Raw genomic sequence first — 18,962 nt, forward strand, 5'->3', positions numbered from 1 at the left:
GCTTGCCTCTGGGGCTCTACGCGGCTGGTCATGTGAACTGGTCCATCCCACTGTGCAGACCTCAGCAGAAGTTTCAGCAAACTAGGACCTTCAGCTAAAGTCCCGAGCCACAGGGTAGGAAAGGGGCTGGTGGTCTGAGCCGCTCCTGAACTTACAGCACAAACGGGGCGAAGCCTGTTCCTGCCTTGTGCTTCCTCCAGGGAAGTCCCATAGTGAGGGAAAGCTGGATAACGCCGTAGATGGGAAGGAACCTACAGTGAGGTGAGGTAGAGGAGGAACTAAAGCTCTGCATCCGTCTGAAGTGTGTGACTAGCTGGTGAGGTGGTCTGACACAGGGTGAGGAGGTTTCATAACTAGCTGAGAAACAATGGCTTCTTATATTTGCTATGAATCAACATATTCATCAGCACATGCCATGATGTGGTATTCATTCCCCCTTTCATGATGTGGTACCGCCCACCCCTCATGATGAGGTACCCCCCACCTCTCATGATGTGTTATCTCCCCCACCTCTCATGATGTGGTACCCCCACCTCTCATGATGTGTTATCCCCCACCTCTCATGATGTGGTACCCCCCACCTCTCATGGTACCCCCCCTTCATGGTGTAGTATTTATAAGACCTATAAATGATGGCAAAGTTAAGGAAAACTTTTTTGGCCACAAAATTTGCCAGAAGCCAAAGCTGTCTCCTTTTGTGATTTGTCTTTATGTTTAGAAGCACAGACTCTGTGTTGCAGAGGCTGTGTGGTGTCTGTATTGAAGAGTGGGCATTTAGCTTCAGAAGAGACTCTAATGTCTCCTAGAAAAAGTAACAAGTTTGGTAGTGATCATAAAATGCTGCTTTTACAGAAGAGTGTCAACAGCCAAACCTTGGGAAGGTGGTGTGAATTCTGATGTTGACACAAAAGTAGCTAACTCCATGGCTCAGAAGTTAAGAGCACTTGCTGCTCTTCTAGAGGACCAGAATTTGGTTCCCAGCACTCATATTGGGAGCTGCACTACAACCTGTAGCTCTGGCTCTAGGAGATATGGTGCCCTCTTCTTGCCTCTGTGCACACTGCACTCACATGCACACACCCACATGCAGACATACACAAATACACATAACTAAAAATGAACCTTAAAGAAAAAGGCTGTGTACTCAGGAATGTTTAAAATGAGTGAAAGGTGAGCAAATGTCACAGAATAGACTCTCACAGGTGAGTGGCATTGATGAGTCCATCTAGAAGATGTTTGCCATTATTAGGACTAGGGAGGAAGGTCTCCAAAAAGCCTAGGTGTGATAGCACACTCCTGTGAGCCCAGCACTTGAAGGTACAGGCAGGACCAGGAGTCCATGGCCTTCCTTAGCTGCATAGTGAGTTCAAGGCCAGCCTGGGCTACATGAGACACTGTTTCCAAACATATGTGTGTATATGTATACACACACACACACACACACACACACACACACACACACACACGTATGTGTGTACATATGTATATATTTAACTTTGAGTGATAAGGTTCTTGGAAAAATTCACATTGTAAGAAGAAATTTCAAAGCTGGGCGGTGGTGGCGCACGCCTTTAATCCCAGCACTCGGGAGGCAGAGCCAGGCGGATCTCTGTGAGTTCGAGGCCAGCCTGAGCTACCAAGTGAGTTCCAGGAAAAGGCACAAAGCTACACAGAGAAACCCTGTCTCGAAAAACCAAAAAAAAAAAAAAAAAAAAAAAAAAGAAGAAGAAGAAGAAATTTCGATGCAGTGCCAATTCTGCCTGGGTTTGTGAAGGCATGGATGTTGGCATGAATGTTTTCTAAACCACTTAGAGGGCAGGGGCACTTGAAAGAGTGCCTCCATTCCTTTCTAACACACATTATCACAGAGTGAGTCCACTTTCTGTCAGACTTCTGCTTAGCCTGAGAACTGGACTTTGGGAGAAGAGAAAGAATTGGGGAGGGGCAAACAGATTATCCTCAAAATGAGGTCTAACATCCACCATTGCACAGGTCCTGGTCTGTGAAGAAGCCTCTTGCTTTGTGTAGGAAAACTAGGATTTTCTGCTGCAAGTTCAACCTCTGACCTGTGTGTCTGAGCACCACCTTGATTAACGCACTAAGGGTAGAGATTACCCCACCCCCTTTCTCTCTCTCTCTCTTATTTGGTAATATAAAATCTGTGTATTGTTTATCTCAGGACTAAACTGAGGGTTTATGATGAAAGAAAGAACAGAAATAAAGTATAGCTCTGTCTTAGTTACTGTTCTATTGCTATGAAGAGACATCATGACCAAGGCAGCTTATAGAGGAAAGTATTTGACTGGAGGTTTGCAGGGTGAGTCCATGACCATCATGGCAGGAAGCATGGCCATAGGCAGGCAGGCAGGCATGGTGCTGGAGCAGTAGCTGAGAGCTTATATCTGATCCACAAGGTGAAGACATAGAGAGACAGAGACTGGGCCTGGCATGGGCTTTTGAAACCTCAAAGCCCACCCCTAGTGACACGTCTCCTCCAACAAGGCCACACCTCCAAATCCTTCCAAAATAGTTCCATCAACTATGGGCCAAGCATTCAAATATATGAGCCTATGGGGACCATTCTCATTTAAAGTACCACAAGCTCTCACACTAAAAAGGATAAATTTTATTTTGTTATTTAATAAACAACATTTTAATACCTACTCAAGCCTAAAGAAGTCAGGAAACTGTTTTGAAATCGCTAAGCTATAACTGAGTCTGACATGCCAGGAGGAAAGACTTTTCCTGGTCCTTTATGCCCTTCCCTAGGTTGTCTCTAACTGTCTTCTTTGGATTATAGCTTCAGAAGCTTACAATTAATGTGTTTTTTTGTGTGTGCATGTATGTGTAGGTGTATGAGTATGTGTGTGTGAATGTGTGTGTATGTGTGTGTGTGTGTGTTTGTGTCTGTATATGAGTATGTGTGTATGTATATGAGCATGTGTGTATGTGTTTGTGTGTGTATGAGTGTATGTGTGTGAGTGTGTATGAGTATGTGTTTGTATGTGAGAGTGTGTGTGTATGAGTGTGTGTGTGCGTGTGTATGTGTGTGTGTGTGTGTGTGTGTGTGTGTGTGTGTGTGTGTGTGCTGGAAGTAAAGGCCACTATGTATAACCTTTATTTAAAAAATGTATCAATCTTCCATTTAGAAAACTTAAATTTCATTTTATTTTGAGGCTATTACAGAAATATGTTGTATTTTCCTTATGAATTAAATTTTTAGAAAGGAAAGATTAATTGCAAAATGTAAGTTAAATGTAATTGTCACTGTTATTCAGTAAAGTTTGGCTTAAAATGTGATTTTTTTTGGTTTGGTTTGTTTGTTTGTTTGTTTGTTTTGAGACAGGTTTTCTCTGTATAGCCCTGGGTTCTGGAACTCCCTCTATAGACAGGCTGGCCTTGAACTGAGAGATCTGCCTGCCTCTGACTTGGGATTAAAGACATGCACCACCGCTGTATGGCTAATTTTTTTGTTTTAAACAACAACAAGAAAAAAGATCCCTATTCTTATACATGCTATCTATTACACAAACTACTATTTCATAGTATAATTTTAACATTCTTAGTCCCACTTGAATACATTTTTTAAAATAGAAAGTTTAAAAAGGGGGTGGTGGGAAATGAAATTTTCTTTTTCACTGTATTCCAGGTTTACATTAAAGTTTGCATTCTTGATGAGAAAGGAACCACAAAAAAGATTTAATTGGTAGATAAAATAAAGTAAAACAAGGCAAAAAAAAAAAAAACCCCTCAAAGCAGAGTCATTGAAAATATTGTTTGCTCAAGAGCAATGACAAATTGTTCTTGGACTTAGAAATCTGTATGCTACTGATAATGCTGATACACCAGGGGCAGTGCTGTGACACACAGGGTCCTGAGACCTGGAAATCTCCCCAAGGGCTGCAAAGTCCAAAGACCCCCTGGCTAATTCACCAGAGCCAGGCTCACCACAGGGTGTTGGAGCCAGGGGAGCAGCCAAGCTCCCTTCCCACCTAAATTTCCTCATCTTCTGTGTCTGCTGCTGACTTCCGGAAACCCTTCAGGGCTGTCAGTCATGCATTAGCTTCCCTTTCATTGGCTGCTGCCTCTGCCGTGGCTCAGCCCCACATTGTTTGGTCTGGTAGGCAGCTCTTCTTATTAAAGAATCGCTGGACTAGAAGGTGTCCCAAGGCTCAGTGGCCTCTCACTGGCGTTGAGTCGGTGCTGGCCCAAAGCTCCTCCTCTAGCGCCCTTCTTAATCTTTCCTCACACTTGGACTTCTTGCAGCTTTCTGGGTCCATAGCAGCCACTCATCAGACCCTTTGCCCAATCCAGCCAATGTCCTGTTATTTATGGAGTAGTTTATCTTATTTGAGAATGATCCAGGTCCGTTCTGTCCTTCAGCCCTTATTTGCCACTTGTCCTTATGACAAGCCCTGGCTGAGCTGTATTATTAGACTGTGACTCATTCACAGCTCCATTCAATAGTACAGCCACCTGAGCCACTAAAGCCGGAAGACAGGGACACACTGATTACTGATTAACTGGTGGGTGCCCTCCAGTCAGCCAACAACCTGTAGGTGGTAGTAGTGACAGGAGCTTTATTATATGCCAGTACCTTCACACGGGTTATTTATTTAAGCTGCCCACACCTGTGCCAAGTGGGTGCTTCCTACTGTGCAGATGAAGATATGGGAGCTCAGAAGCATCAGTTGACCTGTTGCAGGTCTCAGTGGGCACATCTACAACCAGAAGCATCGTGTGTTCCAAGCTCAAGTGCACCTTTTCCCCATCATCTGTTGCCATGACGACTGAAGCAGTTTCTCTAGGGGTTCCAAGGAGACTTTTGTGCCCACCTGTACATTATATTTCTACTCCGAGTTTCAGAGCATGCAAATGTGCTCGGTAGCTTATATCTGAGTGTTCTCGGTTGAACATCCCTTTATAGGCACAGCACCTGGGCTTATGGGTGGGTTGGCTATGGTTCTGATCATCGTTGCCAGGCTTGTCCTCACTACCCCAGGATACAAGAGCTGCCAGTGTTTGGACCATGCCTGAGCCTAATTAGCAGTTCTAAGCAATCGGTACATCAAGTGCCTTCCTCTTTCTGTTCTGGAGACTTTCAGACACGCCTGCAGCACTGTTCTCTGTAATACACAGCAATTCTGCCCTCCAGGGTAGACTCCAGCATGGGTGCCCCTGTGTGTCACATTGCCCATATCTCACGGCTGTGCTGGAGAGGTTTGCGTTCCTCAGAGGCACCTGCTATGGGACTCTGGAGTGTTTGTCTCAAAGAACGTGTTCTGTGGTAAAAAGGAAAGAAGCAACATTAATGAGGTAAAATTCCCAAGCCCAAAATACCAGCTGCTTTCCATACCTTATCTCATTTAATTCTCACAGACCTCTACCAGAGAGGGAGTTTTAAAGCCATTTATCAATACATCTATAAATAACATCAAACGCAGAATATGTTCCCAAGTATGCTCTGCTGAGGTGAGGCTGCCAAATGCAAATTAGGAAGAGACAGTTTTTAGAACATATAGTTCAAGGAAATCACAAGCTTTGAAGCAAGTAACCGTAAACACCATGGGTGTTGTGGGCTCACAGCAGGATCAGTATCCCCGCTGTGGTGACCTTGGGCTCTGTGGCCACAGCTGCTCAGGCTGTCTGTGAATCCCATTACTGTTTGCCTCAGTGACTCCCCACAGCATCTTTAGAAGATATACAACCACTAAACACTGTTTCTCTTGCAGTAACTGGGGCTTGGGGAATTAACTATCAATTTTGTGAAAGTGTTCAGGCAATGCGGAGCAGTGGTGATGAGCAAGATGGGACCGGACTCCATGGCTTCAAACTTCAAGTCTGTTCTCTAGTTGTTCCTTCTAAGAGAACTTCTCAGCCCTGCATCTTCGTTGCCTCTGTGTATAAAGTGGAGGTAGATTATGGTCCCAGTCACTCATGGTTATTTCTCTTCTTACAGACAAGGACACCGAGACAGAGTTTGTCAAAGCGGCAAAGTTAGGGCTCAGCAACGTTGATGCATCTCCCATCATTGGTGCCTGGTTATATTCCAAGTAACAATGATGTCAAGTTCATCCAGTGCTCCTCTTGCAGTGGTTGGTATCTGCTGTGTTTTAGACACACTTTATCCCTGCTAGAACTCGTGTTGAAATACCAGTGGAGTGGTATTGGGGTGGGGTCCTGGGGGACAAACATCCTTCCCCTGAGACTGGGTTGCTTATCTCAGGAATGGATTAGTTTTCAGAAGAGGTCATCATAAAGCATCTGCCTTCTTCTATCCCCTTCTCTTTTCTACATATATCTGCTTGCCATGCTCTCACACACATCTACCATAGGATGCCACCCTTCACATTATAACCCATCATGAGGCCCATGCAACCAAACCCTGAACTTCCCTGCCTCCAGAACCATGAGATAAAGAAAGCTCTTCTCTTTGTAAACAGCCTAGTCTCAGGTGTCGTGTTTTATCCAAAAAACAAACTAGGCTAAGACAATGTCAAAGAAAGCAAAATGCTGAAATACCCCTTAGAATGTTGCTGGTCCTGAGAGCTTGCTCTGGACACATTTACAGAGCATCTCCCAGCAACACCATCAACAGCACCACAGTCAAGAGCAATGTGTTTAAATACATGCTCTGGTGTGTGCATATGGAGGGGCAAGGAAAAGTCTTAAGGTGACAGAGAAATTGAGATCCACCTTAATGGCTGTGTGGGTGACTGGGTGCTTGGTTGGGGTGTGGTTACTTCATTTGTAAAAGGGAATGAAAGGAATGAAAGGAATGAAAGGGATGTAAGCAAATGGTCCCCATGGAAAAATTTCAAACTTCCACCAATGTAATTGTATTGTGTAACTGGTATCTTAAGGTTTCATTGCCAAGTCTATTTGTTCTCTGCAGATGTCTGTAGACATCAAGCCTGATATTTGCTCTGGAACATGGACACACACACACACACACACACACACACACACACACACACACACACCTTGTGCTGGGGCTTCTTAGCTGTCAACACATTCTTGACTTTGCTCTGGTGCCAGCTGATAACCCCCATTAACATCTTGAAAATGCTGGCAGCTTCACAAGCCAGCCCTCACCTCGGGGTGGATTGTTCTAGAACAAAACAGCTCCTCCCCTTTCCACCGCTCACCACAACCTTATTAGGACCAAATATGTTTCCCCTTTACTTCAGGCACGTATCTTCTTGCCTGGCCTCTTGTTTTCTTCTTGTCCAGATTTGTGAAGAGGATTCATGGAAAGCCCCTGATTCTTATCTGGTCCTAGGAATAAATTCACTTCTTTGAGGCATTGGATGGTTTGTGTTCTACCCCACACCCCAGCCCTGTATAACATGGTGTCGCACACAGTCAACTGGAAACCCATTGTTCATATCTCTTTTAGCCATGCACTAAGTTTGGACTTTTCTAATACTCTCTCCTAACTATCAGCATCCTTTCACCCCTACCAGTGATACCCGGTTCCAGACCCTGGACTATCTCATCAGGACTTCCTTGTGGAAGCAGCCTGTCTTGGCTTCTTGCCTACCATCCTTCTCCACTCAAATCCACTCCCAGTTCACTTCCAGAACTGCAGATCTGATCTTGTGAATCCCTTGTTCTCAATTCTCCAGTGGTCCCTTGCTGTCTCCAAGACTAGGGATGAGGGCTGGCTCATGATAGAAATTTCTGGAATACAATGGACCAGAACATATTATACCCATGGAATACCCATTCTGAGAACTCTTAAAATGACTTTGTTTAGAAAAATGCATTGTAGTTTACATACCTTTATGCACAGAGGAAATTCTTTGTTTCATCTTGGAGGACAGCTTTACCTATAATTTTGTTTTTAGTGGCTCTTAGGGTCATCTGGGAGAAAAATAGTGTTCATCTTTTCCAATAAGAAATAGGGTGTTGGAACCAGAAGGGACTGGACCCTTGACGCTATACACTTAGCTTTACTAGGCTCTATAATATGGTTTGGTTCCTAATCACTGACTGAAGGGCACAAATTCAAAATGCACAAAGAAATATATGAGTTCTCACTACTGACCTCAGCCAAACTGCACAGCTCTTCATTCGCAAACACTGTGAAAATGCAAAGATCAGTTTTGATTTTAATTTCTTGATTGGATCTCCTCATGAAGTATTATGTATTAACTAGGATTACATTGAAGAGATGGGGAAACTGAGGCACAGAGCAAGACTAGGAGTGTGCCCAGGTCACAGTTGGTAGTCAATCTCACCTTCTTATTCACAAAACATGCACATATCTATCTAAATCACCCCCACCCCCATGGAAAACAGCCTATACCTTCTTCAATGGCTATTCTTGGTTGTCAACTTGACTACATCTGAAATTAATTAAAACCTAAAAATGGTAGCTCACACCTTTGAGGGATTTTTTTTTCTTAATTGAATTATTTGAAGTGGGAACTGTTCACTCCTAATCTGGATCTTTGAGGTGGGAAGACACATTGCTAATCCAGATCTTTTGAGATGGGAAGACACATCTCTAATCTGGGCCACATCTGCTGGAAGTATATATATATAAATATGACATGGAAGAAGGAAGTTCTCTCTCTCTCTCTCTCTCTCTCTCTCTCTCTCTCTCTCTCTCTCTCTCTCTCCTCTCTTCTGTTTCCTTGCTACCCCTGCTAGCTAGCAAGTCCATTCATTCACTAACATTAGAGACTGCTTTTTGAGGACACTGGTATACTGAAGACCAGTTGAGACATCCAGCTTTATGGACTGAACAGTTACTGGATTCTTGAACCTTCCATTCATGGGCAGCCTTTATTGGATTAGCTGGACCACAGCCTGTAAGTCATTCTAATAAATCATATATATATATATATATATATATATGAGATTCATTCTATAAGTTCTGTTACTCTAGAGAACCACGACTAATACACCTACAATAATGAGTCCACAGACACCAAATCAGTGAAACCTTCAGGGCAGGCTACCATTTCAGCCTAGAATTTATTCCCCTTTCTATATAGGGAATCATCACTTTTTTCAGTGTCTAAAAGTATGAGGTTCAAGGAAAAGCAACCACAAGCGTGGAAGAGGCACTGTTCTGTAAACTATTTGTAAATTATCTTAATTGTTATATTTTAAGTAAAGATTAAGACCCCAAAATTCATATTCTTAGTCAAATTTCTACAATAAATTTGAAAGTAATTAGTTTCCTTTTCCCATCCTTCTTGCTGCAAGTCTCATGAGTACAAAATGTATAAGAAAATCAAAGTAGAGAAGTTTAAGAGGAATAAAGACAGGCTGAAAATGCTATTCACATATTAATAAAATACTCATTCCCTGTACCATGTGAACAACACTTTCGGGCTTCAGTGCAGGAATTAAATGTGGAACACTGTGGTTTCATAGGTGGTTCCTTCAAAAGAAGGACTCCCAGGAGACATAGTAGACACGTGGGTCCAATGACATGGTAGATGCTTTCACAGTATGGGATGGGGTGGAGGCACGTTACCTTGGAAATCTCAGGTCACAGGTTGGATTTATCTCATTTATTAGCTCATAGAGTGTGATTTTCAAAGGATGGTTCCAGCAAAGCTTCCCACTGTTTCTTCAATTGGTTGATTTACTTTACCTCCATCATTCTCTTTGCTTCTCCTACAGCCAACCACATTGTGTATCTTTTGGTTTCAGAATTATTAACTTGTATCCCCATGGGAAACTATCTTATCAATGAAAGTATGTGCTCATATGTATCTCCCCTTTCCTTGAGTAGTGTAGATTCCACTCATCTCCTAAGATATTTGGTCAACTCTTACCTTCCTGTTCCCTTAAATGAGATTATTCCATATACTTGTAATACATTTCAATTACTTTGTCACATTTTGCATTACATTCCAGTCTTCTAAATTAATAACTTTAAACTTCATATAAAATTAACATTTACTGTGTGTGCTGAGAATTTGTAGGGTCAGTTTTTTGTTGTTTATTTTGTTTTGTGTTTTGTATTGATCATATATGAGTATGTGTGTGCACGTATGTGTATGTGTTTGGTATTTTTTGTTTTTCTTTTTTTCAAACCATTTATATATTATTTAACAGAGTATATATTGTGTATATGATTATTTGTAACTATATTACTCTCTGTTGTTCTTCTTCCTTTCTCTGAGATTCTCCTTCTTCCTAGTTCCCCAATGGATACACCATTAAAGAAAATGACACTCTTTTCCTACAGTTAATAGTCAGTAGGCAACAGTTCCTGAGGATTGGATGGGGCCTTATGTGGGCACTTCCCCTATGTATGATGGAAAGTTGGATGGCCCAGTCTTGTACAGGTATCCATAGACATTGTGTGTTCAAGGGTGCAACAGCCATAATGTCATATATGGTTTTTGTTTTGTTTTGTTTTTATAAGTCAGGGTTTCTCTGTAGCTTTGGAGCCTGTCCTGGAACTCACTCTGTAGACCAGGTTGGCCTTGAACTCATAGAGATCTGCATATCTCTGCCTTTTGAGTGCTGGGATTAAAGGCGTACCCCACCATTGCCAAGCTATGATGTCATATCTTGATAGAAGTGTTTCAAGGGACTCCTCCCCATCCTCTTGCTCTTCAAGTCTTTCTGCTCCCCGTTCTGTGGTATGGATTTGAATGTGGGTAGTCCTGGGGTTTGGACAAATTCATCATGTCATTTGTTCATCACTGAAGAGTTGTATAAAACAGATTCACCGTCCTAGACCTGTTCCTCACCTGGTCAACTCTCTCCCACTTCCTGGCATCCAACAACTGTTCATCTGCCTATGGACCGTAGATTTGCCATTTGCAGAATGTCAGTAAAGGGAATTACATAGTGTATAGTTATTTCTGACTGGTTTCTTCACGTAACAAATTCTTACATGTCTTTGTATGTTTTGATAGTTAATTGCCTTTTAATTGTTCAGTAATATCCTATTGCACAGGTGTATAGTGTAATTGGCTTTTTGTTTTGTTCTTTTACTCTTTGGAGGCTAGCCACCTAGCTCCCAAATAAATACAGGGAGACTTATTCTTCCTTATGAAAGCTTGGCCTTAGCTTGGCTTGTTTCTAGCCAGCCTTTCTAACTTAAATTAACCCATTTCTCTTCTACATTTTGCCTCTGGGCTTTTTACTTTTCTTTATTCTATATGTCTTTCTTCCCTTCTTACTTCACGGCTGGTTGTGTGGTGCGGTTGAGTGGCTGGCCCCTGGTGTCCTCCTCTTCTCTTCTCACTCCTCCCCCTTCTCTTTTCTAGATTTCCCCTTCTATTTATTCGCTCTACTTGCCAGCCTCACTTATCCTTTCTTCTGCCTAGTGATTGTCTGTTCAGCTCTTTATTAGACCAATCAGGTGTTTGAGGCAGGCAAAGTAACACAGCTACACAGAATTAAACAAATGCAGCATAAAAGAATGCAACACATCTTAAACTAACATTCCATAACAGTATAGTTTGTTTACACATTCAGCTATTGAAGAATATCTTGGTTGCTATCAGTTTTTGATGATTATGGTTAGAGTCCCTGTAAAAATTGTCAGTCTGGCTGGGGATTTAGCACAGTTGGTAGAGTACTTAATTATCATGTGCTAAGTCCTAGATTTAATCACCAGGGCCACATAAACCAGGTGTGGTGGTACATGCCTATAATAATACTGGCGGTCAACCTGTAGGAGGTGAACACAGGAGGATCAGGTCACCCTTAACTATGTAGTTAGTTTGAGGGCAGTCTGGCCATCTTTAACTGCAATTAGTTTTCCATTAAAAAAAAATCATGTACATGTATAAAAATCTTAGTAAGTGAAAGTTTTCAAAATTCATTTACATGAGTGAAAACTTTAGTAAATGAAAGTTTTCAAGTATATTATATGTATGATTGGTAGATCATGTGATAAGATTTAGCATTGAAGGGTTTCTTCAAAGGACAATTCCAGGAAAACTGGGTTTCTGTGTGGAGAGGAGAAAAATTGGACCTTTGTCTCATACCATGTGCAAGATACAATTCCAAGTAAATTAAAGACTTAAATGTAAGACCACTAGAAAAAATAAGGTGACATCTTATTGACATTGACATATGTTTTGCTACCCGGAGATATAAACAAGAGGACAAAATGTGGACAAAGAAGGTGGTACCAAATGAAAATGCTTCCTCAGAGCAAACCAAATTATCAATAGTGCAAAGAGACAACCTGCAAAGTGGGAGTGCCTCCAACTCATCCAACTGAAGAGCGCTAGTGTGGGAAACATAGGGCACCGACACATTGCTAGCAAGAAAGCAAACAGCATGAGTGAAGAATGGGCAAAGGATCTGAAAAAACATTTCTTGAAAGAAAAAAATCAAAAGACTGTTCAATAGGTATATAAAAACATGCCCAATATTTCTAATTTTCATAAAAATTTAATGAGATATCACCTTACACTTGATACAGTGACCATTATCAAAAGGACAGGAACAATAAGTGCTGAAAGAAGATGTAGGAGAAAGAGGGCACTTTTTAAACTATTATAGTCATGTATTAGGGTCTCTAGAGGAGTGGAATCAACGCAACGGTATATATACTACAAGCGGATTTGTTAGAGTGGCCTACATGATACAGGCTGGGTAGTCCACAATACTTGGGGAGTCTGAGGACTCAGTAGCTGCTCAGTCCATGAGACTCAATGTCTCACCAGCCTCAGTCTGGATTGGAAGACCGGGGACATTCTGTTTGGCCACTGGTCAGAATAACCAGAGCAATAGCAACAGACAGAGTAGGTGTGTAGACCAGTACGTACTGTGGCGGGACAGGCACAAAGCCTTTGCCATCAGACCTCCGTATCTGGGCTGCCACTGGCAGGTGCTGCCCACTTTTGGCAATTGTCTTTCCCTTTTCGGTTAATCCTTCCAGAAACCACTCTTCTAGACCCGTCCAGAGACGTACCTCTTGGTTGACCACAGTTCTAATCAAGTTCACAAGCAAGATTAACCATCACAATTCTTTACGGAAATAAAAATGGAAGCTTTTCCCCAAATTGATGGTAGACTGCCATATAACCCACCAACCCTGTTTCCGGGATATACTCCCATGGGAAATAAGCTCAGCACAGGGAAAACTGGAAAAACTCCCACGCTCATTTCATTATTTACAATAGCCTAGACACTGAGCAAATCTAAGTGTCCATCATATGTAAACAGTGAAAGAAAATGTGATCTATCTTTACAGTGGGATACTATTCAACTGTGAAAAAGAAGAAATTTGTGTAATTTGTAACAACAGGGACAATCTTAAAGTTATGCTAAAAATAAAAAACTTAAAATGATGTTCAATGAAATAAGCAAGGTATAAAAAGAACAAATGCCACATGGTGTGATTTATGCATAGGATCAAAAACAGTCAAACTCTTAGATGTATACAGTGGAGTGATGTTTCAAAGGCTAAGTGGAAGGGTGGTGAGGAAGAGGATAGTCACAGATAAAATAATCAAAAGAGGAAAGAAGTCAAGATATCTATTATATAACATGGTGTTTGTAGTTACCGATCATTCAACAGTATTAATGTAGGAAATTGATAGAAGATTAGATCTTAAGTGTTCTCAACATCAGAAAAGGTAACAAGTGAGATAAGTCTGCTGATTTGCCATGTCTAGTCATTTCATTATTATACATACATATTCATTTCATTATATATTATACATATTCATTTCATTATATATATCATAGTTTGTATGCCATAAATATACACTTTTTCAAACCAATGAAAACTTCAAATTCCTCCAACATGACTGCCATTTTTGAATTACTATCAACAATAAATATATTTTTTTTATTGTGATGATTTTAATTTTCAACTCCACACAATGTAGAGCCACCTGGAATTGTCTCAATGAGAAATTTCTGCATCAGTTTGGCCTGTGGGCATGTCTATGGGGATTATTTTGATTATGTAAATTGGTGTGAGAAGACACAGCCCACAGCTGGTGGCACTATTCCCTAGGTAGGGAATACTGGACTATATGAGTGTTGAGGGGGACTGAACACTAAGCATTTATTCTTTCTCTGCTCTTGATTGAGAATGTGACTAATTGCTTCAAGTCTCTGCCTTGGCTTCTCCAAAACGACAGGCTGTAATCTGGAATTGTAAGCCAAATAAACTCTTTCCCATGTAGGCCCTGCATCGTCTGGGTGCTTTCTCACTGCAACAGAAATAAAACTACAACGTGTGTCCTTAGCCAACAGTTAACTTAACTTCTGTTAAGCAGTTTGGAATCATGCCATTCTAATGGATGTGAAATGATACCTTGTTTTTTGCACATACATTGTTTTAGCTTTGTGGAACACATCGTTTTGTGTGCTTCTTTGTGTTTTTACAGTAAGTCACATTGTTGTGTACAGGTAGAATTCATTGCTTCTTGGTGTTGCATAATATCCTAACTTACAGAGAGCAGTGGGAGGACCTCTTTCATAGTGGGCACCATCCCTCTAAATTATGTAAAAGCGTTCTTACGCAAATACAGCTTCCGGGAAAGTTTCCAGACTCCTGTTCTAAACAGGTACTGACAGTGGTGATGTGTCTGGGAGTGTGTGGGTGAGTGCTTGATAAGATGGGAGAGACATCTGCCTCGTTTTCTACCACTCCCTCTGATATGGCCCCACTGATGAAGGGTGTTGAAAACATGCTGTGACATTTCTGAATTCAGAGTCAAGTGGGCACCACCAATTAGAGAAGCTGATCTGGAAAAAAGACACACTGAACTCTGTGAAGCCTTTCAGCTATGGTCTGTGTTCCGTGTAGTTCAATCCAGAAGGAAGTTGATTTCGTGTAAGTGATGGGGATGATGGGAAAATATAAGAGGAAAATATATTATACTATAGAGTGTCTACTGTGTTAACCCTGGCATCAGGACATCCTCACAGACTTTCGTAAGATGACACAAAGTCCTACAGCATCAAGTCTTTGTCTCGTTATATTGGAACCAGTTATGGCCAGTGGGGGTAAAACCACTGTCCCAAGAAGATTAGGATGAAATGACATTCTGAAGTGGGGTCTTTGTTACTCCAAGTTCTCACTGTGTCATGGATCTGCTCATGGAAATCTCTAGCCATGGCCCAGGAGTTCGGGTGTTCTCCAGTAGCTGCATGATACTGCTGGTGGTCTTTCAACAGTAAATGCCCAGAGCCTGTAAAGGAGGGAGCTCACAAGGAAGTTAGCACAGGCGACTAAGAGTCTGCTGCAGTAGGCTGCCCATGAGACGAGAAGTTTGCATTTGGGCAGCAGTGGTGCCGAAGAGGAAGCAACAGGCACTTCCAAGTGTGAGTCAGGGTATCCTGCAAGTGGGTTTTAGAAGCTCAGTGAAAGACGTCTTCATGGGAACAGCACAGACATTGTTTCAGAGGAGACTGAAAAGCACAAGCCTGAGGCAGGAAACACAAGCTATTTGGAATTAATGCTGATGTTGGACTTAGTCCCTTTCTAATTTGCCTGCTGACTGAAGGGAATTTACCTGTTATGACAGTGGGAGCCTCTCTGTCGATGCCCTGGTAGAATCTTGCAGGGACAAAGCACATTGTGTGCTCTTGGTCCCAGCTTTGAAAGACCAAAGCACACGGCCCTGAAGATACCATAACACACTCGAAGCAATTGTTTATTGCTCTTTATCTACTGGAATGCTAAATAAATCCTTAGGATTTATTTGCCCTATTGAATGTAACTTAAAATAAGTTTTTACCTTGTGATCTTAGCCTGGGATGTTTAAACTGGCCCCATTTCCCCCCTCACTGGCTTTTACTCTCATCGTATTGTTCCATTTATTTCCCCACAGCCATTTCTCTCGATGCCCTGACCTTGTGAGTCTGTTGGACTTGGGGAGAGTAGATGAGTTGCTGACTTGTCAAGTGTTGACTGCCCCGAGCTGTCTCAGCTAGTGGCTTGGCCACTCCATTAGCAAATTTGTTCTCATCAACAAATTGACTTTTTCCTCACTTTGTGCCCAGAATGCAGGCATCAGAGCCATGCTTGGTTCTCTGAACACAACTGATGATGCTATGAAGTTGTGCTAAGGAACTATTCCTGTCTTCTGACATGAATGAATGCCATAAATACTATGAACAGGCAACCACAGAGCTTCACTGCACTATGGAAAATCAGTCCCGTGAAAGGTTCTTTAGCCAAGGCTCCCTGGTCAAATGAGTGTGCCACACCTGCCTTAGAGGTCATAACCCTCCAGTCCACTGAACCATCTCATAGAAAAGGAATAGGTTTAAACTTTTAAACTAACTTAAGCATGTGTATTAGTTTTTAGCTATAGTAATAATAACCCTCCAAAACCTCAGTAATTTAGAAAATGCATATATATGCATATTACATGGTATATGCATGTTTATTCATTATGTGTATATGTGCTAAATGTATATATTATATTTCTCATCCCCAGATCTGTTTGTGTTTTGTGGATTGCACGGTTCTTCTTGGTTCAGCTTTTCCTTCTGGACTGAAGTAAAAGCTCCTAATTGGAATATCCTGGCCTCACAGAAAATGCTAGAAGTATGAGAGAGCCCAAACAAACTCTCATGTGCCGCACGTGACCCTTCTGTGGCTGTCCATTGGTTCAAACCTGTCACCTGGCTGAGCCCGAAGATGAGGTGATGATGAACTTCTCTCTCCGATGATGTGTGGCCAAGTCATGGGACGATGAGTAAGAAGGGGCCATATGTTTACTAAGGAGTACAGCACTGGGAACGGAACATACTCTTCCACACTATGGAAAGTGTTTATCAGCTGTCAGATTTTGTAAAGGCAAAGGCCAAGACAAGTATTTCTGAGCATGTGATTTATTGAGGGCCATCTCTCAAGAGAAAACTATATGGAATGAGAAGGAAAGGAGAAGACAAGACAAAGAGCCACGTTAAAAAACATGTGATTTCACTTGAAATCTAACCTGGATCCCCTGAGGCACTGGAGCATAAACAGCATTGCAATGTCTTTCCTTGGTGTAAGAGATTAGTTTTTGTATGCCCCTAATAATCAGTTGTTGGCTTCATGCCTCTTCCCAGAAGATAGTATCTCCTAAGGTGTGAGGAACGAGGAGGCTTCTTTCACTTGAGAGCAATTTTTGGAGATGGCCATACTGTGTGTGCTCGACAGCCAACACTTACCATGGCTAGGGGGGTGGGAGAAATAGCTGCTAAAGGAAAGTTGGGACCCGTGCTCTTTCTAAGCTGTTCATCCTTCACACCTGACTATGAGTCACCTCTCCCAGCTCTCCTCACTCTGTTTCCCAGGGTACCAGCAGTGTGTATTATGATGTACCCCTGCACCACTCAGGTCCACAGCATTTTCACATCCAAGCACACATCTCCAAGATTCTATTTGGTGTCATTTCTGCAACCTCACGGGAGAAGTGATAGGGAGCTAAGGCTGTGATTGTTGCTTTTCTACTATGTCCCTTCCTCTCAGTCAGAACTTGGTTGTTTTACGTGGGTCTCTGAGGGGTCTTGATGTATGGGGAACTTCTTTTCATCAGGGCAGGTTGACTTATTTTATGATGTATAGTCAAAATTGAACACCAGAGAATTCACCCAACTAACCAACTCAGCCATTACATAGCAGCAACTCTAACTTTACCACACTTTACTCTGGCTAGTATGATCCATACTGGTTTGAGGGTCCCAGAGATACCAAGGAGGAATAGCCACAGTTTTAAGTCTGATGGGATTGTGACTCTGTTCCTTGGGGAATCAGAACCTCTAGGTCCACAGAACGTAAGCTAGCGTGAGCAAAAAGCAGGTTGTTTATTTTGACTGGTAGCAAAATAAGCCACTCTACTTCCAACTTGAATGTTCAGGACCCATGTATTTAACTATGAATGGCAGGTGTGTGTGTGTGTGTGTGTGTGTGTGTGTGTGTGTGTGTGTGTGTGTGCTGGCTTTTACTCTGGGTTGCATGCCACCCACACCAGACCTCCATCATCTCATCCACATCTTTATGAGTTTGCTCCTCTGCTTCATTGGACTGGATGCTTTGGGCATCTGTAGTATGTGGTTGAAATAGTCCCTGAGCTATGCACTTATTAACAAACCTCTTTTACTGTTAAGAAGTTTTTTATTCCATTTCTCTGTCATTGGGCGATCCCTGTGTCTTTCTTGGGGTCCTGTTTTCCAGGTAGCCTGCCTGGTGATGTGAGTAGCAGTCCAGTCATCCTTGTTCCACATCTAGTATCCTGTTATGAGTGAGTACATACCATGTTTGTCTTTCTGAGTCTGGGATACCTCACTCAGGATGATTTTTTCTAGGTCCATCCATTTGTCTGCAAACCTCATGATGTCATTGTTTTTCTCTGCTGAGTAGTATTCCATTGTGTATATGTACCACATTTTGTTTATCCATTCTTCAGTTGAAGGGCATCTAGGTTGTTTCCATGTTCTGGCTATTACAAACAATGCTGATATGAACATAGCTGAACAAGTGCTCTTGTGGTGTGGTTGAGCATTCCTTGGGTATATGCCCAAGAGTGGTATAGCTGGTGGAATGAGATCTACATGAACAGCCTGGACATGAGTAGGGGTAGTGAAGGGTGAGGGTCGAGGGAAAGAGAGCTTGGGTGAGTGGGAGATCCCAGCTGGATCAACAACAGAGAGGGAGAACAAGGAATAGGAGACCATGGTAAATGAAGACCACATGAGAATAGGAAGAAACAAAGTACTAGAGAGGCCCACAGAAATCCACAAAGATACCCCCACAACAGACTGCTGGCAATGGTCGAGAGACAGTCCGAACTGACCTACTCTGGTGATGGGATGGCCAAACACCCTAATTGTCGTGCTAGAAACCTCATCCAACTACTGAGGGATCTGGATGCAGAGATCCATGACTAGGCCCCAGGTGGATCTCTGGGAGTCCAATTAGCGAGAATGAGGAGGGTTTATATGAGAGAGAATTGTTGAGACCAAGGTCGGATAAAGCACAGAGACAAATAGCCAAACAAACGGAAACACATGAA

General features: G+C 42.2%; 1 long non-coding RNA gene across 1 annotated transcript in view; it reads left to right on the top strand.

The window, feature by feature from the left end:
• The window catches only part of LOC131895128 (uncharacterized), a 40,603-nt gene extending 23,658 nt beyond the window's left edge, over positions 1-16,945 (top strand). The window contains exon 2 of the long non-coding RNA XR_009375108.1: positions 16,398-16,945. This is a non-coding gene — a long non-coding RNA (uncharacterized LOC131895128). The remainder of the gene's footprint in view (positions 1-16,397) is intronic.
• The last annotated feature ends 2,017 nt before the right edge of the window (positions 16,946-18,962 follow it).

The sequence above is a fragment of the Peromyscus eremicus genome, chromosome 18 (assembly GCF_949786415.1).
Source record: "Peromyscus eremicus chromosome 18, PerEre_H2_v1, whole genome shotgun sequence".
NCBI lineage: Eukaryota > Metazoa > Chordata > Mammalia > Rodentia > Cricetidae > Peromyscus > Peromyscus eremicus.